General features: G+C 56.0%; 1 protein-coding gene across 6 annotated transcripts in view; it reads right to left on the reverse strand.

Annotated features, from left to right (window-relative positions):
* RAI1 (retinoic acid induced 1) overlaps window positions 1–15,379 on the reverse strand; it is a 130,027-nt gene that overhangs the window by 102,376 nt on the left and 12,272 nt on the right. For 2 of the 6 annotated variants that reach the window (XM_063799692.1, XM_009432665.5), the window contains exon 1: window positions 1–14,229. This exon is cut by the window's left edge and continues 14,502 nt beyond it. The exons of 3 other annotated variants lie outside the window; for them this stretch is intronic. The gene's annotated coding sequence lies outside the window, so the exon portion shown is untranslated. Of the gene's footprint in view, window positions 14,230–15,379 lie in introns of those variants that run through there. One more of the 6 variants, XM_063799693.1, reaches the window with a different exon arrangement.

Raw genomic sequence — 15,379 nt, forward strand, 5'->3', positions numbered from 1 at the left:
TGGGCTCCTCTCCTTCCCTTCCACTCTCTGGGCCTCAGTCTTCCCATCTGTAAAGTGGCATGTCCTGGCCCACTCTGCAACTGAGGATAGGAAAGGCCCGTGGTGGACTGACGAACTGTTCCCTTTGTGCCTGGAGCAGGGGTGGCAGGAGCACGGGACACAGGGTTCAACTCCAAACCCTGGCAGCTGTGAAGCTGGAATGTTTTGGTTGTTTCCGGATGAACTGCAGCATTTGAGCACAAAAGGAGGATGGGTCAGTTATGGTGTCCACTTATGGTGCCCAGCCTGTGACTGGGACCACAGTCTTCTAACTTCTGGACCATTGCTCTGTCCCCCTCACCTTGTCCAGAGGCCCTCAGTCGCTAGAAAGAGAGTGAGCTGCCAGGAGTCACAGGAGGTGTACAAGGAGGGATGTGAAAAAGTAACCCACTCACTCACTGAGTCAAGATGCAACCCAGGGGACCCCTAAGATTCCATGATTCTAGAATGGAGTCCCTAGCCAGGCACTCTAGCACACACCTGTAGTTCCAGCTACTCAGGAAGCTAAGGTAGGAGGATTGCTTGAGCCTAGGACTTTGAATCCAGATTGGGCAACATAGTGAGACTGTCTCTAAGGGAAAAAAATGTACATATATATGTGTGTGTGTGTGTGTATATATACATATGAGAAGAGAGGACAGGAAGGTGCAAAAGCCAATTCCTTGTTCATTCAATCTAGGCTGATTAGCACAAGTATTGTTGGAGAAAAAAGGGCTTGCTAAGCAACCAGCTTCTCAGAGTTCATCAAGGGGGTCTCCTCCCGGGGAGGGGGCCTGCCTCCCCTCCTGCTGCCACCTCAGGGTCAATATACACTTGGAGAGGACCAAGAAAAATGGCACAGGCTGAAGCACCATCAGAGGGTGGCAGCAGGAGGAAGGAGGAGGAGCATGGCAGAGGCAGAGACCTGAGAGGCCTGGGGTACCCATTACCCCATTCCTTGGAGATGGTGGGTGGGGTCAGCTTGGTCGATGTGGCTGCAGCTTCTGAGGTCTGCCAGAGCCTCCAGGAGCCTTCTACTCCCCTTCAAGCTCTGTCTGGCCCCCTCAACTCCCGAGGGAGCCTGTGAGATAGTAAGTCAGCTTGGAGCCTGCCTCTTGCAGTCTCCAGCTCACTCAGAATGAAAGCTAGAGTCTGGCCTGCACGGTGGCTCACACCTATGATCCCAGCACTTTGGGAGGCTGAGGCAGGTGGATTGCCTGAGCTTAGGAGTTTGAGACCAGCCTGGGTAACATGGCAAAAACCCGTCTCTACCAAAAATACAAAAAATTAGTAGGGCATGGTGGCACGCATCTGTGGTCCCAGCTACTCAGGAGGCTGAGGTGGGAGGACCACTAGAGCCTGGGAGGTGGAGGTTGCAGTGAGCTGAGATCATGCCACTGCACTCCAACCTGGGTGACAGAGTGAGACCCTGTCTCAAATAAACAGTCTTCCAGGAACCCTCTCCCCTCTCTCAGTCCCCTCCAGCCACAGTGGCTCCCCTGCTGTTCTTGCAACATGGAAACACGTTCCTGCCTCAGGACCTTTGCACTGCTATTCCCTCTGCCTGCAATGCCCTTCCCTTTGACACTGCAAGGTTCACTGACCTCCCTCGAGTCTTTGCTCACCTGTCACCTTCTCAGGGAGGCCTTTCCTGGCACTCCAATTTAAAACTGCACACATCTCCCCCATCCCTGAGCCCCTTCCCCACCTACTTTTTTTTCTCACTACATCTATCTTCTTTTTAAAAGTATTTAGTTATTTTCAGAGACGAGGTCTTGCTATGTTACCCAGGCTGGATTCAAACTCCGGGCCTCAAGCGATCTTCCCACCTCAGCCTCCTGAGTAGCTGAGAATACAGGTACACACCACCATGCCCAGCTAATTTATGTATTTTTTGTAGAGGCGGGGTTCTGCTATGTAGCCCAGGCTGGCCTCGAACTCCTGAACTCAAGCGATCTGCCTGCCTCAGCCTCCTGAGTAGCTTAGGACTAAGGAGCATGCCCCAGATTGCTCGTCATTAGCTGCCTGTCTCCCACTAAGACAGGAGCTCACCAGGGCAGAGATCGCTGTCTGTCTGCTCACCCATGGGCACCTAGGGCAGAGCCCAGTTCACAGTAGGGTCTCAATAACTGTGTTTCAAATGCATGGATTAAAACATTCCTGTTACACAAGACCAGCATTCCAATGGTGGAATCTTTAAAAACTTTTCCCCTGTGGGAGTTTCAATTCTTTTTTTCCCCTGAGCCCACACAGAGAAGAAATGTGTGCTTCCCGGCTCCCAGGGCAGGCCCCACCCTCAAACCAATGGTTTGTCTATGGGCAGGAGGGGTGATTCTCACTTCAATGTCCTGTCCATTCACCACCCTACATCCTGGACATCTCCCCTGGATGCCGCTCGGGTGCCCCAACTCTACTCTGATCCCTCAAACTTTCCCCGTCACTGCACAGGGCCACCCCCATCCAGTCCCCGGCTCCCTCGGGCTGCTGGTGCAGCTCACAACCACTGGCCATCCAGCCCTGGGCTTTCCCTGGCCCTGCTCTTCCTCTTCAGACCCATGCCAGCCCTTGTCCACCTGGATCCTTGGCCCAGCCGCCTACGTGGTCTTCCTCCCTTCAGCAGCTGGCCTCTCGTTTCACCTATGCATGCCCTCTCATCATTCAGTGCAGAGCACTGCACACCCCATGACCCAGGGACCAAAGTCCCCCTCCAGCTTGGCCACTACACGGTCCCATCTCTGCTGGCCGGACCCAACTGCCTAGTGCTTCCTGTTACCTGTAGGCCTTTCTCCAGCAGACCCACTCCCCCAAGTGCCATTCCTTCCCTCGCTCCAGCTCTGCAAATCTGATGCCCCACCCCGAGCATCCCATAGGGGCTGCTGGCCTCTGGGCAAGTACCGTGGCTCTGCACAATGATCCACAGCTCCCTGCTGGCCTGTGCGCTCCCTCAGGGCCTATGAAACAGGTGCTCAAGTGGTGTTTGGTTTTTGTTGCTTTTTTTTTTTTTTTTTTTTTTTGAGACAGAGTCTCGCTCTGTTGCCAGGCTGGAGTGCAGTGGTGCGATCTCAACTCACTGCAACTTCTGCCTCCCGGGTTCAGGAGATTCTCCTGCCTCAGCCTCCCGAGTAGCTGGGACTACAGGCACGCGCCACCATGCCCAGCTAATTTTTGTATTTTTAGTAGAGAGGGGGTTTCACCACGTTGGCCAGGATGGTCTCCATCTCTTGACCTCGTGATCTGCCCACCTCGGCCTCTCAAAGTGCTGGGATTACAGGCGTGAGCCACTGTGCCCAGCCTTTTTGTTTGTTTTTTGAGAGAGGGAGTCTTGCACTGTCGCCCAGGCCAGAGTAGAGTGGTGCGATCTCAGCTCACTGCAACCTCTGCCCGCTGGGTATAAGCGATTCTCCTGCCTCAGCCTTGCAAGTAGCTGGGACTGCAAGTGTGCGCTACCACACCTGGCTCATTTTTGTTTTTGTTTCTGTTTTTTTTTTTGAGACGGAGTTTCGTTCTTGTTGCCCAGGCTGGAGTGCAATGGCACGATCTCAGCTCACCGAATTTTTGTATTTTTTAGTAGAGATGGGGTTTCACTATATGATGGCCAGGCTGGTCTCAAACTCCTGACCTCAGGTGATCTGCCTGCCTTGGGCTCCCAGAGTGCTCGGATTACAGGCGTGACCCACTGCACCCAGCCAAGAAGTGTTTTTGAAGGAATAAATGATGTAAAGAAATTGGTGATAAAGCAAACAAATGAGTGAGAAAATGAGTCAAACAATTATAGAAACAGATTGGTAATAAAGTTCTATTTTTTGACGGGTCTCCTCCATGGCTGTTGTTCTCCTGGATGGACCCCTGGCCGGGGGACAGGCTTGAGTGATGATGATGATGATGATGATGATAAAGAATCAGTCAGGATATGCTAGCCATGTTGCTGTAACAAAACTCTCAAATCTCAAGGGCTCACAACAACAAAAGTTGGTTTATCCTTCACACTACCATCCACTGGGGTAGCAGGGAGGCTCCCTCTCACTGAGCAGTTGCCACCTTGACTTTGGTCTACCAGAGGAAAGTGAGTTCTGTGGATCCTCATGGCCATGAAAGGCTCTGGCCTAGAAGGGACATGTCACTTCTGCTCACACCTCACGGGCCACAACTGGTCACATGACCCTCCCCCGGTCCCCCACCCAAAGACCACCAGGAAGCACAATTTCCCCACGGGCTTGGGAGGGTGGGGAACTGGAAACTTTGGCCAACATCTCTAAGGACATCTCAAACACCACCACCAATAACAACACAAGCAGCAGAGGCCACGTATTAGCTCCTCCCATGCCCTGGACACCAGGCGAAGGACCTGAAGTGGGAGTTTCACTTACTACTCATGGTAACGTCCTGATGTCAGGACTATGCATATCCTACGTTCCAGATGAGAGTTAAAGCCTACACAGAAAAGGGACTCACCAAGGTCACAGAGCTCATGAGGATGGAGTTGAGATCGGAACTCCTGTCCGTGTGTGCCAGGCCTTTACACACCCCACTGCCCGGCACAGGTGCCTGGGGAGGCTGGCTGGTGGTTAAGGACTGCCCTGGGGAGACAAAGAGCCCCCCACATGGAGGGCCATTCTGACCACCCCACCACAAAGAGCCCCCTCACACTGCCATGTTGTCCACTTTCAGGCGTCCAATGCTAGAACCCCTGGAGATGATGTGGCCAGTCCCAGATTCTGCTGAGAAAGAGACAGGCCCAGAGGGAGCAGTGCTGGAGCCAAGGTCACACCTTGTGCAGGGCTGAAACGAGACTTCAAGTCTTTGTCCACCATGGTCTGAGTGTCCCCAGCTGCCTCAACAGCACTGGGTGTCCAGGGACAGCCTCTGCTCAGGAAGGCCCCTCAGAAGCAAGGGTGAGCACACGCACTCCACTTTCCTGGCAAGCCAGGCGAGGGCACAATGGTCCACCATGGCAGAGTCCCCAGGCCCTGGCCCATCAAGCCTGCCGCCCTGACTGCTTGGGCCACCCCCCGAGGAGCCGGGCTGCCCTGGTGCACGGTGGCTCACTGCTCCCACGGTCAGTCCCCAATAGGAAGACCCGAGAAGCCTGGAGTGAGGGAAGACCATGCTCTAAGGCTCCCCAGCCAGGACCTCTGAAGACAAGGACTTGGGCCCTCTGGGAAGCCAGACGAAGGTTCTGGGCAGAGTGGAATGGAACAAAAGAAAAGGGGTTGGTGGAGTTTGAAAACAGTCCCAGCTAGGCATGAAGGCTCATGCCTGTAATCTTAGCACTTTGGGAGGCCAAGGTGGAAGGATCGTGTGAGCTCAGGAGATCGAGGCTACAGTGATCTATGATCATACCACTGCACTCCAGCCTTGGCAAACAGAGCAAGCCCCTGCTGCAACTAAAACAGAAACAAAAAGAAAACAGACCCAGCTCTGCTCTGTGACCTTAACCTCTATGAGCCTCAGTTTTCACTATGCTTGTTTTGCCCACCAATGGCCCCCTCCCCCTGAGCCCCAGAGCCGGAGCCAACACCTTTCCAGAGCCACAGGTGGGTCCCCACCCCAAAAAGGTTATGGGAGAACTCCTGCTCCCGACGCTGCAAGAATGCACTGCCCTCAGAGAGTCCCTTCCAAAGGTTTTTGGCCTAGGGGCTTGATCAGAAAGCAGTCCCCACCCTGCATGGAAACCTTCACCCGCTCTATTCCCCAGGTTTTGCTGATGATTCTGACTTGCAGTGCAGCCTTCCTACGTCAGCCTGGCCTCCCAGCGGGGCAGTAGGGGGCGCGGCTGTCCTCGTGACCCTGACCTGGACAGGAAGTTGGATCCTCCCTAGCCTCCTGTGAGCCCACTCCCTGCCTGGAAGCCTTGAGTCTCCAAGTCCCCTTACAGCCGCTGTCCAACTCCTGGGGGTGGAGGTGCAGGTTGGGAGGGAGAGTGATGGAGCCTCTCCACTGCTTCTGAGCCCTGCTCACGGCTTACTGCCCCAATCATCCAGTCCACAAGCATTTATTGAGCACTTACTACACGTAAAGTACAGTGCTAACCACTGTCAGAGAGATGAAGTTGAAAGGCAGGGCCCCACCTCCTCACGTCTGGCAGCAGCAGCAGATGCATTACTGATGCCGCACAGCTCCGCAGTTACAAACACAGGCTTTGAAGTCACACAGCCCTGGGTTTGAGGCTCAATTTTGCCACCTCGGAGATGAGTGACTTTGAGCTCACTCCTCACCCCGACTGGCCTCAGTGTCTGCATCTGCAAAATGAGATATTAAGAGAAGCCACCTCATGGCTGGTGATAAACTACTGGATACCAAGAGTTTCACATAGCCTGGCAGGGAGGTGCTAAACCCCTGTGAGCCTCATTCCTTGCCTTGACCAGAGCAAGGGCAGAACCCCGAGGCATGCCAGTAGGGACCTCCCTCTAGGTTTCTACCACCTCATTAATCAGTGACGACTGTCTACCCGGCTGTGATGCCACCTGACGCTCCTGGCAGCCTGCCCATTCACCTCCATTTTGTCTGCAAGGACATCTGGGGACAAGAATGGGAGAAGGGGCATGGAGTTGGGCAGCAGGCCCCACTGCTATTAGCCCTGATGGGGTCACTGCTTATTCCCCCTTCCCATATACAGTAGGCTCACAATCATCATCTGAGGCTTGGCCTGGTAGTGAGGAACCCAGCTGAAGATAATAGGCTGCGTCCTGGGATGAGGTGGGTGGTACAAGCTTTTGTGCCAACTGAAGGGTCTGAATTTGGTCCTCTTGGCAATAGGGAGGCAGTGAAGGTTGCTAGGCAACAGAGGACCCTCTGCCCACCTCTCCAGCCTCATGCCTCCACACTTTGGAGTGAGCTCAGTTTTTCTGTGGTTGTCCCTTACTCCCTCTCCCCTCATGTCAGCCAGTGTTCTGCCCTAGCCAGGGCTGAACTCCAATTGTTTCCCTACCTGGAATGCTATTCCTGCCAATTAGCTCACACTTATCCTTCCTTCCAGGCTGAGCTTAGAAGCCTCTCCCAGCCTTCCCAGTTTGAGCTCAAAGACTGTTCTCTGCTTCCTTTAAATTGGTCCTTTTTCCATTAGAGGACAAGTATTCCTTTCGAGCGCTGCCTCCCCGACTGGAGTCCTTGGAGGGCAGAGCCCAAGTCTGACTCCCCTCTGTGCTCTCAGCATTGCAGGCAGGACCAAGGCTGGGTGGCCTCCCAGTGGGCACTGTGCAATGCTTCAGGCTTTGGTCTCTGAGACGCACAAAGGGAGGTGGGATGGGACTGGAAGGGGCAGAAAGGAGGGGCAACCAGGCATGGTGGTGCACACCTTGTAGTCTCAGCTACTTGGGAGGCTGAGGTGGGAGGGTTGTTTGAGCCCACGGGTTGAGGGCTACAGTGAGCCATGATCACACCACTGCACTCCAGCCTGGGCAACAAAGCAAGATGCGGTCTTCAAAGAAAGAAAAAAGAGGGGCTGGGTACAAGGGGACATGGAAGAGAGAGGGGAGGGAAAGGGGACCATCTAAAAACTGCATGAGCGGTCTGTCTATTCCCTCTTCCCTGTTTTCCTTCCCTCTGCAAAAAGAGAAGAGTGAGAGAAGGGAATGAGGGAGAGAGGAGGGGCAGGCGCCTATCCCAGGATCACTTGATGGGGTGGGGAGGAGCACAGGGAAGTCCCACAGAGAATACCATTAGGTCTCAAGGTTTCCCTGAGGTTCCCATCAGTCTCACAGCCCCCTGCCTAGGCAGAAGGCTCAGGGCAGCAGTGCAGCCCCCACAACCCCAGGGCCATCCCCAGGGAGATGGCAGGGGCATACAGAGATAGGGCAGTCAGGCAGACTGGCCTCAGTGAAATGTCAGTCCAGAGGGAGGACACACCCAGACAACCTTCACCATGGGCTAGCCCACCCCTCAACAAAGGGCCCAGACCCATCCCCAATCCCATTCCAGGAGGACAGGGGCTCATCTTGTTGGAGGGGCAGGGGTGGGTTTCAGGGAGGATGAGCGAGGAGGGAGAGGGGTCTTTGTTGCAGGCAGAGGTACCAGCTTCTAAAGACGAGGGGAGTAAGGCCGAGATGAGGCATCTGGGGTCTCTGCGAGGTCACATTCAACCCTCAAGACCGCCTGGCACGTAATGTGCAACCACCATTATTATTGTTCGTGCAGAGCAGGGTGGCATTGGGTCAGTGGCAGCAGCGGTCCCGAAGGGCCTTGAATGCCAAGCCCAAGATGGCCGGGGGACGGCGCGGGGGAGCACGAAGCCGGCGCGGTTGAACGCCGGGGAGCGGGCGAGCGGATCTCCGCCGAGGCAGGGCGATAAATTAATGAAACGAACGCGCCGCGCCCCGAGGACGAGAGGGGCCGGACTGCGGCCTCGGCGGACGAGGCCCAGCCTCGCGGAGGCCCCGCCGCTCTCCTCTTCTCTCCCATCCCCTCCCCTCCCCGCCGGGCGTCGTTTTCCAGGTAATTAAGGCCGTCCCGGCCGGCGCGCAGCTGCTTCCGCGGCCGGCCGCGCCTCAGGCCCGGGCAGGTGCAATTAAACCCGGGCGTTCGCAGCCATTAAGCTTTAATGGGGATCATTAGCATAAGAACGAGAAGACGCTTTGATGGCGGCCACCCCCGCAGGGGCTGCGCGCGAACGCCGAGGGGCGGCGGGGCGCGGCCGCTGGAGCCCCGAGCCGGGAGCCGCGCCTCCAGCTCGCGGCCCGAGGCCTGCCAAGGCAGTCCCGCCTGGGGCCGGGCGACAGGAGGCGGGCCGCGGAGCCTGACCTCGTCTCTGGGGTTCCAGGCTGCGTCCGAGAGCCAGAGGTTTCATAGGGCCCAGGCCCCAAGAATAGGTCTTTGGAGGACGAGGGAGGAGGCCCAACCTAGAGAGCAGATGTGCTTTCCCAAAGAAGCAGCTGAGGAAACTGAGGCCTAGAGGTGCCATGTGACACACAGCCCCGGTCTCAGCCTGCAAGTGGTTCATTTATTCAACAACGATAGCAGCCAAGGCTTATGTGAGTTTTAAGGATTTAGCATAAATTTTCTCAATCTCCCCAAGAGCCCCAGGAGTAGTGGGTACTTGCTCTTGTGATCCCATTTTACACAAGAGGAATCTGAGGCTTGGAGGGGGACACCCAAGGTCCCACAAGCCACAGTGAGCTTTGAACCTCGACAGTCTGGCTCCTGAGGCTGGGCTCATAACTAGGAAGCCACACTATCATGTGTGACATGACCAGGAGAGGCACAGGGTGGGGTGGAGTGGTGGGGGATGGGACCGTGACCAGCTGGTGGGCTGGGTGGGCCATCCTACCCGGCAGACAGTAGCCAGCTCCACCAACTGTGGCCAGGGGAAGCAGGGTAGAATAATCCAGAAGAAATGTAAACTGGAAATTGGAAATGAAGTCACTCAACGATTACTCACTGGCAATTCATTTGATTCCCCCCCCCCCGCCCCGGCCCCCCGACAATGGATGGGCTTTCAAAACAGGTCTGTGGGCAGGACGTGGCAGGAGGACCACCACTTTGCCATCTCAGTCCAACATGGAGTGCAATGTGCCCAGCAATTACTAGGTGTTCAGGAAACACTAGTCAAGCAAATGAATGAGTGAATGCATGAATAAATGCTTTTCTCTGCAATTTTGGGGCAAAATAGGGGACTAATTCTTCAATTTAATGTCTTCCAGGCTTTCTTCGATCCAGGTGGCTCTGTGAGAGCAAAAGGGCCCAGAGGAACTGGCAGGTGGGGCCTGAGGCAGCGGTGCTGTGCTTGCCTCCAGGCGTCCCCTGGGGCAGTGCCTCCAGCATTCCAAAGTCAAGGATGTTGCCGACAGATGTCTTGAGGGCCCTGGCAGGGAGCGCAGAAAGCACTGAAGAGGAGACATATACTGCCTGAGTTCCACTCAGAGGTGACGGGAGCCAGAAGGAAGCCACCAGCCTCTAGGAGCCCAGAGAAGGTGGGCAGTTGCCTGAGGCCACACAGCAAGAATCTGGGTCTCCTGATTCCTTCAATCCCGGCTGAGCCTTTACCCAGTGCCTGGACCAGCCCCCAGTCTAAGCACAGGACTCCCTGTCTCCATCAGAGAAGCTCTGCCTGGCCTCTGTCTTGGCTTGTGATCAGCCGGCATTCCCATGCATGAATGCACGACTCAGATCACTTGATTCTTTGATTAATGTCTTTCTTCCTTTGGCCACACCTCCCTCAAGGGCAGGGATTTTGTGTGTCCATCCAGATCATGGCTGATCTCAGTGCCTGGCACACAGTAGGCCTCCAAACATAGATATCGACCAGGTGGAAGTATTATTACTACAGAGTCACAGCGCCAAAGAAAACTCAGTGCCTGGGGTGAGCTTTCCTACCTCCCCAAGCTCTCATGCCCACTCACAGCTGGCTCAGGAGCTGAGAGGGGCCTCAATGCCTCCACAGCTGAGCTGGCCTGGGGGTGCAGGCAGGGGAAGGGCTCAGCTCCCCTTCCTGTCCTGACCCTGAGGCTGGCCCACCCCCTCACCTCCAGTCTGCAAAGGTATCTGCCCCAGGGGGGCCCTCAGCAGCCTCATTAGGAAAGTAGTGACAGACACATTCAATATAAAGGGGTGTGGGGGGAGGGGGAGACCGAGGGCTGTTACAGGGTTGCCTGCCGCTTTCCTGACTACTGGGCCAGGGCTGGGCCTAGACGGGGGACAGAGACAACGCCCAGAATCCAGAGTTGGGCCCCAAAGCAGGGATTTTCCCATCATTCCTTGCTGTTCTTGAGTACTGGTGGGACTCAACTCTTGAGTGGCAGGAGACAAACCCCAGCCCAATGCCCTAAGCCTGCCATGAGCCACCCAGAAGCCCGTGTGTGAGAGCAGCCACAGGGACCTGGGTGCCTGCCCTCTGCAGCAGAAGAGGAAACTGAGGTCCAGGGAGGAGGAGCAGGGTCACCCCACAGCAGCGCACTGGAGTAGGAGCCATGCTTTGCATTAGGGCTATGGCTGTGGGCCTGGACCACCTTGACCACCGAATTCCCTCTAGTCTCTGGACTGCAGGGCAGGAAGGCCCAGTTCTACTGGAAGACAGTCAGGTGTTGTCAGTGCTCACCCAGGGCCGGATGGAAAAGCAGATGCCCCAGCAACTCAGTCAGTGCGCAATGCCCCACCACTGATGAAAAGTGGGTGAGAGAGATCCAGGTCTCACACCACAGGACATGCACACAAACAGCTACTCGGCCGCACACAGAGGTGCCCCCAACACACAAAGAACGTGTGACCTGCTGTGGATACTGCCTGGTGTGTAAGCACCCATACCCTCAGCTCATTTCCCCAAATCAGACACACACACAACCACACGTTGGTCCCAGTGACAAACAGACACACAAGCCACCTAACAGCAACCCCTGCCATGTACACAAACCCCAACTCACTTTTTACACACACACAATCCCCAAGCTCAGGAACACATGCAAACCCATCTTGTCATTTGGTTAAATTCCACACCCAGGTAACACCCAGACCACAAGAGCAAATCCAGATAAATAAATCATGTTCAGCACATCAATCTCGGCCCCAACCTGGCTGCCTCCTGGATACAGGTAAAGTGAAACAGGTCTTAAATATTTTACAACTGAATAAACCTGTTAGAGCGGGCCGTTGGCTGCAGGCTGACAATCTCCCTCCCTAATCTTTTCATTTCTGAGAGTACACAGAGGTGATGGCAGGTGGTGGCCAGGCAGGGCATGGCGTGCTCATGCCACACCCGCTGCCCCTCGGCCAGGACTGTTATTCCCAAGGAAAGGGGCATTCTGTGATTTTTCCATCCAGTAAATCCAGCTGCTGTTCTGATACAGGGCCCTGCATCCTCTTGTCTCTTCAGCTTTTTCCCCAAAGCCTTGGATGCCTTTTAAATGCCAATCCGTCCCTGGCAACTGTGATTTCCCAAGGCCTGTTTCACGCAGGGCTTGGATGTGTTAGAATTGAACTGTTCTGGAATAGGGGAGAAGAGACAGGCCTGGCAGTAGGGATAGGTCAGGGCAAGGGCAGCTTGTAGCTAGGGCCAAGGGGCAGCTGGGCAGAGGGAGGCTGTGCTGGTGCCAAGCCTGCATGCCTCCAGAGAGAGGCTGGAGAAGAGGGGCTGAGGAGCCAAGGGCAGCAGAAACCAACTCCCAGGAAGTCAAAGCAGAAGGTGGGTCACAGGATCGACAAGGGGCCTCGGGTCTGAGTGTGCCCAGGCAAAGGAGGCCCCGAATGAGGATGAGGCCAAGGTCTGAGACCTCCCTGAAACCTGGCATATCTGGGCCAGAGTAAAGCCCCTTACTATTGGAGCCCAGATCTCAGCATCGGGCCATGAGTCTTGCCTGTCCACACTAGGCAGCCTCCTGGGCCCCCAGCAAGCAGGACCCCCTGACCCAAGCTGCATATCATTGGTTATTGGCAATGGAGAAGGACTCTGTCGGGGGGCTACAGGCAGGGAGAGGACAAACTCAGAAAGTGAACAGCCAGTCCAACAAATCACCCCCAGAAATGTCTGCCTCATCTCGGAAGTTCTCCCAAGAACGTGGTTCAGGAGCATCTTAAACAGCATTAAGTAAGAAAAGCGGAATATCAACTGCTATATACAGAAGTAATGATGGCATACCTAAACAGACAAAAAACACAAAGCGAAAAACCCCATGAACGGGGGTGGGGGGGTTGAGGGAAGACAACTGTGGCTGCCTTTGGAGACTGAGAGTACGGGTGAATTTTTTTTTAATTTGTCATATTTTCCAAAAGTCTATAATAAGCCTGTCCTCCTTTTATAGTGAGAAAAAAGCTATTAAAACCACCAAGTGCCTTACAAAACCAAATATATAGCATGACTCCGTAGATGTATCATAAGTGGTTTATCATACATCTACAGAAAGTATGTTGACAGTAGTTACATACTGCTGGTGGAATTATAAAGTTTTTACTTTTTTCTTGTATTTTTGGATATTTCTACAACCAACATATCAATAATCTGACAATTTCACTAAGAACAAAATGCTTAAGACTGGGAAGTTCTTTCCGATGGCAACCCTGAGTCTCTTCTGCTGCAACTGTAGCCGATTCTCAGCCTCTTTGTGCATGTGCCCTGGGTGAGGAGGGAGAAAGGCGCGAGGACAGCCTCTCAACCAGCATACAGCCTCCCTTCGGAGACCCAAAGGCCGACATTCAATTTAGCTGCCTGCTCAGTACAGGTAGGAGGTGACAGAGGGTAGCTGAATCGGTGCCTCTTAAGAGACTAGGGGAGGCCGGGCATAGTGGCTCACACCTGCAATCCCAGTACTTAGGGAGGCGAAGGTGGGAGGATTACTTGAGGTCAGGAGTTTGGAACCAGCCTGGCCAACGAGGTGAAACCTCGTCTCTACTAAAAATACAAAAAAATTAGCCGTGGTAAGTGCCTGTAATCTCAGCTACTCGGGAGGCTGAGGCAGGAGAATCGCTTGAACTTGGGAACCGGAGGTTGCAGTGAGCGGAGATTACGCCACTGCACTACAGCCTGGGCGACAAAGGGAGACTCTAGCTCAAAAAAAAAAAAAAAAGAGAGAGAAAGACTAGGGGAAAGAAGGCGGCTGTGGAGTAGTAACTAGGGACTTAGGACACGAGAAGGCAGGGTGGGGACAGGGCAGTGTTGGCAGCAAAGTTCTGGAAGAGGCTGCCCCAGGGCAGGCGGGGTGCCAGAGCTCAGGAGGTAGGAATGTGCCTCCCAGCCAGACAGTCCAACGACTGCCAACTAGGGGAGGCCTGTGCTCCTGGGCTGGAGGGAGGCCGGCCGAGGTTGCAGGGTCCAGGCCTGGACCGGGTGAGGTGTGCAGTCCCGGCCCCCTTCTTTCTCCTGCCCTAGGGCAAAGGGTAGGTCCTCACTGACCCATGCACAGTCCCGGGGAAGAGCTCGAGACCCAGAGACTGCAGCTGAGAGGCTGCCTGGACTCCACTTTCAATAGCCCCCAAGCGGTAGGGGTCCAGCCTCCCCATTATCCTGGCCCTCGGAAGCGGCTTCCCGAGGCCCCTGCCGTGGGGTTGCCGGGCTCGGTAAGCAGAGCCCGTCCCGAGGCTAACCCGCACAGACTCTCTTTCATTATCCCCAAACATCCAGGGAGTGGGAGAACGAGGCCCAGAGATGCGCGCCGCCTGGCCCGGTAACCCGCAAGCGCCGGCCGCAACGCTGGGACTGGAAGCCCCCGCGTTCCCGGAAAAAGACCCGGGATCCGCCAGGGGGCGGGGCCTCAGCACCCCGCCCCGCCCCGCGGCCCCGCGAAGCATGCCGGGCTGGGCGCTGCTATGGCGACGCGAGCGGCCCGCCCCGCCTCGCCCCCCGCCTGGCCTCAGCGCCCCGAAGGTCCCGGGCCCCCTCCGGGCGTCGGCGTCGCGGGCCCCGACCGCGGCCTCTGGGACGCCACCGCGGAGGCGGCTCCGGCGCGGCCAAGATGGTGGGCGCCGCGGGCGGGGAGGGGCGGGACCGGCAGGAAGCGCGGGCATTTGCCCTCTCGCCGCCCCTTCTCGAGGTCGGGGAGAGAGGAAAGGAAATGGCCTCGGAGGCGAGCGTGGAGCTGCCCGGGCGTCTGGCCTGACAGCTCCTACCTATGCCTTTCCTCGAGGCCCGGGCCCTCCCAGCCCTCTGAGAGGTGGGCCAGGTTGGGGGCTGCCCTCGCTGGGATCCAGAATGTGACTCACACCCCAGAAAAGATGCCCCTCCCTCCCCACAGGAAGGCCCGTCTTCCTGGCTATGTTCCTCCCCGCACCTCGTGCGTCTCCACCGCGACGAGGAGGGGGCAGTTTGGTTCCTCAGGCCTGATGCCAGCCTCTGCCCACCTACACCCCAGGCATCCGTTATTGGGCAGAGAACCCGTTTCCCCTCAGCACGGCTGCCTCCCCGGTCAAAGACTCCAAAGTGCCCACAGATCTAAGCAGAAGTCCCTGCCCTCCCAGGAGACCCGGCAAGGCTAGCAGCTCCCAGGAGACCCTGAATCCCTTTGATTCTGTGTCCTGCCAGCAATGACGGGACAAGGGTAGGATGAGAGCAGACACTGACTGGGCCAGGACAGGTGACTCTCCTCCTAAGCCAGCGAGTCCTACGTGTGAATGACTGCCCAGATTAGGTGGGCAAACAAGCCCAGATCTGCTAAGGAGTGAAGTGGCAGAGCTGGGACTCGGCCAGGCTGTGACTCCAGATGCCTGTCCACACGTAGTGGCACTCGCTACTTCCCGGCCGCCCAGCCCGGGCTGGTCCAGCCGCCGATCTCTGGCCCAGAGCAATGGCCTGGTCTCCCGTTCCTTCCTCTCCCTTCCCCCTACCACAGGCCTGGCTTCCCTTCTGAGCCGCCAATCTGCAGCCACACAAAGCCCTGTTTGTTTGCTTTCTCTGCTGCTCCCCCTGGATCCGATGTCTTTCTCAGCTACCTGCCGCCTGGCTTCC

The sequence above is a fragment of the Pan troglodytes genome, chromosome 19 (assembly GCF_028858775.2).
Source record: "Pan troglodytes isolate AG18354 chromosome 19, NHGRI_mPanTro3-v2.0_pri, whole genome shotgun sequence".
Lineage (NCBI taxonomy): Eukaryota > Metazoa > Chordata > Mammalia > Primates > Hominidae > Pan > Pan troglodytes.